The 10,000-nt window shown below is 41.4% G+C and overlaps 1 long non-coding RNA gene across 3 annotated transcripts in view; it reads right to left on the bottom strand.

Annotated features, from left to right (window-relative positions):
• Positions 1-8,996, bottom strand: part of LOC112947686 — a 21,599-nt gene extending 12,603 nt beyond the window's left edge. For all 3 annotated transcript variants that reach the window (XR_003249461.1, XR_003249463.1, XR_003249462.1), the window contains exon 1: positions 8,943-8,996. This is a non-coding gene — a long non-coding RNA (uncharacterized LOC112947686). The remainder of the gene's footprint in view (positions 1-8,942) is intronic.
• Between the last annotated feature and the right edge of the window lie 1,004 nt (positions 8,997-10,000).

Here is a 10,000-nt window from a genome sequence, read left to right as displayed (position 1 = left end):
CACYCATTGAAAAGATAAGGTGCATCGTCCCATGGAACCAGTGAGCTGCACGGGAGATGAGCCATGATCAGCCACTTTGCCTGTTATCAACGGAGCTGGCAGCTAAATTCACATGATAAAAATCTTTATTGCTAGTCATAACACAAGGAACTGAAAGCACGCCGGGCGACTTCCAGAGCCCAGGCGGGATCTGCAGCAATTACTAAGGAAACAAGTATATGCCATCAAGGGAGCCRCTGAGGATAAATACGGATTCCCACAGTGACAGTTAAATAGAAACACTTCTGACTATGCTTGAGGTAAACTGCAAACCTACTAAAGTCAGAAAACTAAGTTTCAATTACAATGAGAAACATAATTAAGAAAATCAGAGGAATTTAGAGCTCGTGGACATTGTACATCATTTTCTCCTTCTCCCTCTTTGGGCCAGAATCGTGTGGGTTCTGAGACAGAAACAGACTTGCAAAGGAAAAGAGAAGGGTTTTTTTGTTTGGGGTTTTTTTTTTTAAGCTCTGCCATCATGCTAGAATAATGAATCTACATATATTACTTAAACATTGCATCTTGCCCTTCAGAAGTACAGGGATACTGACATCCTTCACAAAGGTATTTTGTCACATTTTTAAACACAYAGCTTCAAAAATATCCAACAGACACAGTTAGCATCTATAAAAGTTGCACAAACAGCATCCAAATATATTGTGATGACAAAGTTTGCTTTTTTAGCTCCTTCTTAGCAAAGTTTCTAAAAAGTCTTATTAGTCGCATGCAGTCTTGCAAAGTAGAAACATGACAATTACAGTATGGCAGTAATAGGGCACAAGCTCTGCCCAAAACTGCCCCCAAGAATGACTTGGGAGGTTACTCTGATCTGCTAAATAATAAAATAAATAGAATCATACTTCTTATGCCAACACAAGTATGTGGAAAAGTTTGATCACTCATGCTTACTAGTGACCCTGAGAAGCTCAACAGGAGTAGATTCTTCTTTGCTGTTCCCTTCATTCTTTCATAACTGCTTAAAAAACAAGAGTGCCTTGAAGTTGACACTACAGATTTGGAACCCTGTGTCTAATTCCAGGTACCCTTCTTCCTACACAGACACTACAGGTTTGTTTTCTATGTTTATAAGTCTTTCAAGACCTCACTAAGTCTTAAGCATGCAGRTTCTGAGCCTCTGGGCAAGGGCACACAAATTATGGTTTGCAGAGCACATTTAGCRTGGTACCTGAAATGCTTCTTGATGGTTTGTAAGGACCTGGCCAGCTATAGAGTAATGACACCCATTCCCATCCCTTTGGCCACTTCACCAGCTCCTTACACACAGAAGAAACACTGAAGGGATAACTGAATTAGTGTAATTCAGTTGCTGCAAAACAGAAGGAAAGCCATCTAAAAATTTCTGACTGGCTCCTTAACACACATATGCTCTTAAAATAGCTGTGATGTTTTGAAGCTCACTTTCGTATGACAAAACTGTTGGTGGAACACARGTTATTTTCTCCAGGAAAAAAAAAATATCCCCAAATAACATGTTTAGGTATGCTTTGTATATTTAATAACTACCACTGCATCCTAGAGATCTGCAGGACTTCCAGACAGCAAGTCCCTTTGTAGTCATCTCTGATATCTTCTAGATTTCCCTTTCCTTTTTGCACCTCATTACAGCTAAGGTTAGCTTCACACATCTCCATGTTGGTCTAATTATATTTGTTATAGCACGGGTGTTTTTAACCCAGTGTCCTACGAGCTGTGGTGTTGACCCAAGAAGAGCAGCATGAACATGCCCTACTTCTGCACAGCACAGGGCTGGCTCACACTGAAAACCAACTGCCTAACAAGCTGGAGTATGAATTTAGGTGCACTATTAACAGCACGCTGATCACTGCAGGTTCCTGTGAGGTGAGATGGTTTATGCAGAATGGCATAAACCACTTCACACACATACAGCCAGGGTGCTTGTTAAGGCTACATCTACTAGCCCAACCAGTAAAAAAGGCTCAATGTGCCAGGGAATATTGCTGGGCAATATGACCATGAGGCAGCTCATGACCATTCTCAATTTCTCTCCACTTGCTCCCACCCTCTGCTTCATTTACTCACCTAAATTTAGCTAAGCACCTGCACAGGGGTGCAGCGTGGACACCAAAACTATCCCTGCTCCTCCATGCAAACAAGTATCTTTTCACGTCAATTCATGGGAAATACCAGCACATTTGTATCAACTTAATTATCAGCAGAGTTAAAAATAGTGAAACTTGTGTTTAGACAAGGATTTAAAACTCCTTTCTTCTCCAGGAGGGAAGTTTAATTTCACTGTGCCTTTACTGTATTTTCAATGGTTTCATATATCACTCCCTGCTGAGGTCCAGGATTCTGCATGGTCTAGTGGAAGAGAATGGGTCTTATTACTCTGAGTTTTATTTCAGCTTCAAATGACCACTGTAAGGATAAATTGCCTCAAAAAATACCTTCAAATCATTAGAAATAATTCCTAACCTTGCCATAAAGATTTCTTTTACCACTGTGACCTTAATGAGAATGTTTCTTCTAAGAATTATGGACAGTTTTATGAGAAAGCAACAAAAAACAGYGAGGAACCTTGGCAACACTGAAAAAAATCAATAAGAAAAAGTATCAGAAAAAAAGTCCAATACCAACTTTTAAGATGACCAAACCCTAATATCCTCTCATTTGTAAGCTGAATTTTTCTGTGCTATTTTAGCTCACTGAACCRYTCATACATGAAATATATAGAAAAAAACCTACTTTTTTCCCCCCCTCCTTAGAATTCTTGACTAGATTTCTCCTGAATGTGATATTCTTGGGAAAACAGGATATCACTTTAATGGATGGAAAGAACAGACCATAGCCACAATACACAAAACCTGATCTACAGCTCTAGCTAATCTGCTCCTTAGCATATGCCTAGTTTTAAGTATGTGCCGTAGTCCCTAAACCCCAGATTCCCAAACACCTCACAYTTAATGGCCTAAAAAGCAGTGCATCAGCTTGAGCATCTGCCAAACCTGTGCCTAACCTCAGGCTACGTCCGAAAAAACAGAAGTGAATTCAGTGTCCCAAATAAAAGCATAGCTCTAAAGCTGGCGAGAAGCAATAGCAGTGCTGAAAAACAACATTTTGGAGAAAATTGGCCYTCGCAGAAATCCACAGATGCTCTGTACTCTCTACCAGGGGAATTGCTAACTGGGAATTATCGCAGTGAGACCATTTGGTCCGTGGAAAACAGAGACTAATGCCCCTCACCCAAAACACAGTAGGTGGGAAAACAGAAATTGGGGAAAGCACCCAAGGAATCCAAGGAAGTGGAAGAGAGCAAGTAGCCAAGCCCAGACTGTGCTCTGCACAACAGCAACCTACAGCTTATGCAGGGAACTGGGAGCTGAGATCCTGGGGGAGGCCACCCTGAATGTTAGGGAAGCTCAGGAGAGACGGTGGGTTTAAGGACAACCTTCTACAAGCACAAGAATGATCCTTTCCAATACTCAGGAAAACAAGCAAACATATCAGGAGACTGTCTTGGTTACACAGCAAACATGTGACAGAGATCCAATATAAAYAGGACATACACGAGAGGTGGACATGCTGTGCAGAAGAGCACGGAAATATCACTCCAGACAAGAAATAYCACCCCAGACATGCAGGAGCGGCGTTAGGAACACTAAGGTGCAACCACAGTTCAAACAGTCAGGACACATGGAGAGCCTCTACCACCACATCACTAGCAGAAGGATAAACAGAAAGGTCCTGCTGATCTAGTGGCATGCCAAGTTACTCTATGCCATCTTCATCTCYGTCTTCACCAACAATCCAGACTTTGTGTATCAAGACCCAAGAGAGGAAAGAAGTACCCACATCAAGCCAGGGGGTCTCTCAAGAAGTCTACTACAAGTCCATACAGCCAGCTCAGGTGTATTCCAGGGTGCTGGAAGTTCTCACCTTCCCTCAAGGCTGCTCTCCATCACTACCAAAAGGCCACGGGCATGGGCTAGCTTCTGTATCAGTCTTGCTTCCATGTCCCTTTGACTTAGAAGCATGGCATAAGCTCTTTGATAGGAAGACTCAAAGAGTCAGAAAGCCTCAAACATTGGCATTTTGATGGATTTTCCCACTACATTTGATTTGCACACACATTTCATTATAAAACTGTTTTACATTTGAAATTTCTGCAAAAGTTCCAACATTAAAAAAACTTTGTGATTTTTTCCATTTAGTCAAAAAGCATTTTTTCCCCTCAAAACAAAGTATTTCAGAGGAAAAATGCCAGACCTTTAGTTGACTAACAGTTCTGAGGTGGGAAGGGCAAATGACATTCACAGCCCTTTTACTGATTGACTTGATTTATTAGGGTACAATTGTACCGTAACAGAAGTCATTCTGAAAGAATGCCTCATGCTCAGTTACATATTGCAAAATTTGGTGAAACAGCTCCATGGCATTTCTTTTGTAAGAAAAAAATATTTATGTCTAAAGAATTGACACCACTTCCATATGTAATTTCAAAATCAAGTTATTCTTGAACCAGCAAAAAAAAAAAGTGAAGCTATCTCAAGAACAGAAAAAAAGAGCAACATTGAGTATCTAMATTTCTGCAATTATATTTAATTCTAAGCCATTATTCACAGTAACTCATTTCAAAGGGATGGAAAGGCGGCCTCCTTCTCTATGGCCATGAGCTTCCCACGGAGAAAGCCAAGGAATTATGCACTGCCGTGAGCCTTCCACTGTTCTCAGCGTCTTGACTGAAACCACTATCTTTTTTTACAGCACAGATATAATATGACATAAAATACCGATGTCTTTCAAGCTGAATTAWGTGAATTTGTGAAAGAGGCTATCATACAACGAGTCCTACACTTTGTCAGGCCTTAATATGTTCCAGTAATTTCTATCAGAGCAGTAAATTCTGCCCGCTTTACAGTTTTCTGCAAATGTTGTATTGGGTCTGCAAAGGTTGCATCACATACATATTTGCAATGAAAGCCAAATAATTGAGTAAAAAAACTAGTTTTTGGTCTCCCAAACACACACTCTGACAAGCTCTTCCAAGTTTTGTACTAATATTTGACATATATACTATTCCATGAGCATTTGGAAAACATAAGCTCAACAAAATAACCAAGAGTTATTCAGATACCCCAAAGTGTACGAAGAGCCACAGAGCAGCCATAACTTAAACTAATTACTCAAGCTCTGGACAAGAGAACAGACCTCGTACCCTTCTGCTGGAAGCACCTACTTGTCTTTAACAGAATGGCTGCAATCCTGATGTTACTTTCCTTTGAGTTTCTGTCTTCTCCATGCAATGTCCCTCCCCATTCCCATCACTGGTTATTACATTGATTCAGCAACTGACTCCAAGGGAAAAAACACCGCTCACTAATTACCATCGAGTGGTGTTCATTCAGCACTTCAGTTTTCCTTGGAGGCTTCTTACCCAAACATGAACCCTCAACCAAAACCAACCTCAGCTGTTTCAACATTCTTTTTTTTTTTCCACCCCCCCCATATATATATATATATATATATATAAAAAAAAAAAAAGAACCAGACTAGTTGCAGCCAGACTTCTTGGCAATTTAACGTTTTTAACCAAAGTAATTTATAAATTATGCAAGCGGAATATTTATGTGAAGAATTTTGTGGGTTTTTTTTTTTTTAAAGGTGGGATTGGAACCGCTTTTATATAGTAAGTGACTGAGAAATATGAATGTTGCCTTGTGTAAACTTCACAGTAGCAACAACATTACAGAACAATTTTGCTTTTGTTGACGGAATATGCACATTTTAATTAAATATTTTAATTACRAGACAGCAGCCTCTATGGCTGTGAGAACTGAAAGAAGTTTGGGGTTTAATTTTTCCATTTGCCCTAATACAAAAAAAAAAAAGTGCAATTTAAACATAAGAGAATTAAGGAGTATTCGTTCTGCGGTAAGASGGGAAAGACACAGCAGGAACTAAATGAAGGACTTGAAAGAAGCAGGGCCGGCTGCCTATGAGGATCCCCCCGATTTGCACACCAAAGCCCCGGGACATATGGGGGAGAGTCTGCGCGGGGCCCCCCGGCGTCGCGAGCAGCCCCCGCGCCGGGGGACTTCTCCCCCAGCCAGAAACGGGGCTCGCRGCCCTTTCATGCTCCTCTGGCCTGTTTACCTTCCACAAAGGGGTCAGAGCGCAGGAAGAAATCCTGGCCCTACCAAGCTAGGGGACCTGCCACATGCGGGACTCCCGTCATCAATGGCAGCTCTGCTCACCGGCTTTAATGCAAAGCCCCAAAGCGGCACAGGAGCCCTCGGCTGAGCCCTGCCTGCTTCAGTCCCCTTTGGAAGCTGAAGCAACATTGGAGAAGCGCTCCGAGTGCAACTGGCGTGACACAAGTGCAAAGTAGTTGTCTCCAGGTTGGRTTTAGAAGATTACCAAGCAGCAAGATGTCAAACCTACACATTGCATTTTCCACATATTTACAAACAACAGTTTCAGAAAGGTATAATCGTATGCATATGGTAGATATATGTGTACACACACAAAGCGAATATCCCTTTTTTTGTTAGTGATTTCTGCATAGTTGGAGACCCTTGCTCCCCCTTCCCCTCCTGACCACCAAATTACCACTCAAGTCACGGTGCACTCTGCTGTGCTTGGAAATCCTCCAGCTCTGGACACTCCAGAAGAGTAAAGTCAAGGAGACAAAGGAAGAGAACGCAGAGATGAAGGGAACAAGAGGAAGGAAACTATCAAATATCACAACCCCAATAAACCATTACTTTTCTCCTGGATCGTCCAGGGGGTTAGTAGTACCTTAACTCCATGCCAAAAAAAACAGTAGTAGTAAATTAGTAACAAGTTAGTAAATGTACTAGARAAATGGTCACAGAGCAGATTGCTTGTAAATGCAACTTTGAATAATTTAYTCAGAAGCTCAAAGGAGGTATTAAACAGCACTTCATAAAATGCTATTTTGCATAGGGTGAAAACATGAATTCTGTCTAGATATGTAAGACTAGGGAGATAGAAAACAAAGTGTTTTAAACCACATCATATTAGCAGGAGAGCTRGCCAAGTGCTACAGAATTTGAAGTTTTCCAAAAAGGAAATATTTCAATAAAACTCATCTGCTGCAAAATCAGTTTAAATATTCCCAGCACATTTTTTTTTTTTAAGTAGAATCCCAACTTCAATGGATCAGGTAACATGTCTCAGTGAAACAAAGCATTCCTGCTTTCAGCCAAATAATGAGCAGGTTGCATTCAGGACCCTTTATTGAAAATGTGAATTGCTATTAAAGGAACACAGCAATTAAGTCACTGGGGCTAAATTGCCACAATCTCCCAATTTGCTCTAGGAGYGAGCTTTTTATGATATAGCCACCACAAAAGTTTCTTTGTGGAGACTCTCCTGCAGTGTGTCCTGGGAGAAGGCAAAGGTTTGAACGAGGCAGGGAACAAAAGCTGCCCCTGAACCTGGAGGAACCTTTCAGGATTGTCCATTGAAAGGCCTCAGATTCCCACTACCAACCTGACTCACCTTTGCCATGAAGTCACATATTTTCATTAACACAAAAGCTCCCTGGAAAAATCTACATAGTTTGCAAATGTTCCACCTTTTCACTGAGACTTTTCCAGCGTGAGGATGCATTGCTATTCCCATCCCAGCTCCATCTCCATGCTTTGGACACAGCTATGGCCAACCCATGAACACAGTAGAAGCTTCCAAAGCAAGTGATTCAGGAAGGGAGATCCCAGCTGGAGTCCTCTAGTTGCTGTTCTGCAAGATCTTAGTATAGATGCACAAATCTCACAAGTGTGATCTGGCTGACAGACACAATGGGCTCCCTATACAGGATGGTGTTATTATAATCCCTCCCTTGTGATGAAATATTCAATTTTCTTTTCCATTCTCAGAAAATAAAATAATAAAAAAAAGCTAAATTATCCAGTTTAGCAGGTCAATGTCAAAACCTCACATGAAAAAGAATCTTCCTAAGAGAGTTTGTTAAAACCTATATAATCAGGTTGGTAATGCTGCCCACAGGGAAAACCCATTAGCAGAAATCTCTAACCCATTTCAAAAAGCTAAACCGAAGTGGATTGGGGGGGTGTGCCTGTTTGCTGAATTGCAGGCAGTCCAACCCACCTGAGCACATGGTTTCATCTCCGTGCACTGATTTCCTCCTGCACGTTACTGTATTCGTGGTAGAGACCTGCTAGTGCAGCAGAGGTGGATTTAACCAGTAAAGTAGATGGTATCTTCTTCACAACTTCAGAAGAACGTTCTCAGCTTGTTTAAAGGGTTAAATTCTCCTCCTGCACTTCAACAGTCAGAAATTCTGTGCACTCTCTTTTTAGAGTACTCTTCCTTCCTCCCCAGCCACCAACACAATAGGGAAAGCTTTGTTATCATTAATCATCCTCAGAGCCCTAGGGATTGGGGGACTATGAACACTGCTGCAGTCCTGCTAGGGAAAAACCCACAGACACCAACCAAAGATTGTGTCCGAGATCACTTTTGCAGATATTGCAATGAGTGACTGGATGTATGAGGAAGAAGACATGGTTAATGGTTCATCTAAAATCAAAGAAACCAAATCTTTATTAATGATCATGGGAATTAATATTTTCAGGTAAAGGATTTGAGGTTTATTTAAAAAAAAAGATATTTCTGTGGTACATTTCCATGAAGAACCGTAATATGAAGAAAAAAGAAGGGATGGATTTTCATTCCAAAGCCAAATAATCTCTTGCACTGTGTGAAACACCCACAAGATACTAAAAGAGCTGAGTGGCATAAACAGAGRTGAAAATGCATCAAAAAAATCATTTCTGAGAACGATTGCCTTCACAGAGGACAATTTATACAAACTAAACACCTTAACTGGCAGTTACAGTACAAGTTTAACAGCATTTATTTGACTAATTTACCTTGTCAGYCTCGTAATGAATGGCTCCAAAAAAGCAGCCTGTCTTGTAATTTCTGGAGACTCTGGAGGAAAAGGATATCCTGTAGAAATTAAAGAAAAGAAACATGGCTGAGAAAACATTTGTAAATAAGTCATCAACATTCTGATTAGATCTGTAACTCCTTGATCTAAATGTCTGTTTTCTTCATGCAATCTGCCACGTAGAATTATTTTTAAAACAGTCAGTACATAAATAATCAAAACCAGCAAACAGAGTAATCCTGTTTTCTCAACAGACTTTTTATCTGCAGGTGCAAATTCTGCACCTATAAGTAACTATAAGTAACTTAAGTTCAATCCACTTAATGCCTGCTCTTTATAAGAACTATAATGCTACTACTATTATGTCCAGCTACCTACTTGAAGCTGCAGGATGGGAGCCTGAGCTATGGGGGAGGAACTAGGTTCATAAAAACTCCTCAGATGACACTCATGAACTCCCCAAACAACCCAGCAACACAAAATAAACCTAAAAATAAACCAGCTGCTTCTGATTGAGAGCCCAGCTTGAACAGCCCCATGCAGGTTGCATGTCGCATTTGTGCATAGAAACATGCAGACGCTGAGGAGCTGCACAAGCTCCCGTCCAGTTAAATGCTCTGCCAAGCTGCAGAAGAGTCATTCTCATGGGTAAYTGCAGTAACTGTGCGTGCACGTTGCGCCTGTGGCACTGCTTCTATTTGGCTAGCCTCGTGCTTCTACAATACCGATAATTTTAGTCTAATTTCTTCTCATTGCTTACATAGACAGCAAGACGCTGCATGCAGACGTAGTGTGCTGCAAGTCGAATCTTGTCTTGCTCTGTGGAAATTACAGAGCCTGTGTGGGCCTTCGCTCCCGGAGTGAGAGCAGAGTAGGAGGCAGCACRTGGACACACTTCTGTTCCTGCAAGATGGGGCTGGAAGACAAGGGCTCTCCTGGCACCGCCAAGACTCCCGTGCGTGAGGACACTGATACTTGTGCACACTGGCCAAGCCCACCACAACACACAGCTGCAGCAATGCCCAACTGCCATCACCC

This window comes from Nothoprocta perdicaria, unplaced genomic scaffold (assembly GCF_003342845.1).
Source record: "Nothoprocta perdicaria isolate Ctin4 unplaced genomic scaffold, notPer1 scaffold_242, whole genome shotgun sequence".
NCBI classification, from domain to species: Eukaryota; Metazoa; Chordata; class Aves; order Tinamiformes; family Tinamidae; genus Nothoprocta; species Nothoprocta perdicaria.
This window is presented reverse-complemented; position numbering and strand designations above follow the sequence as displayed.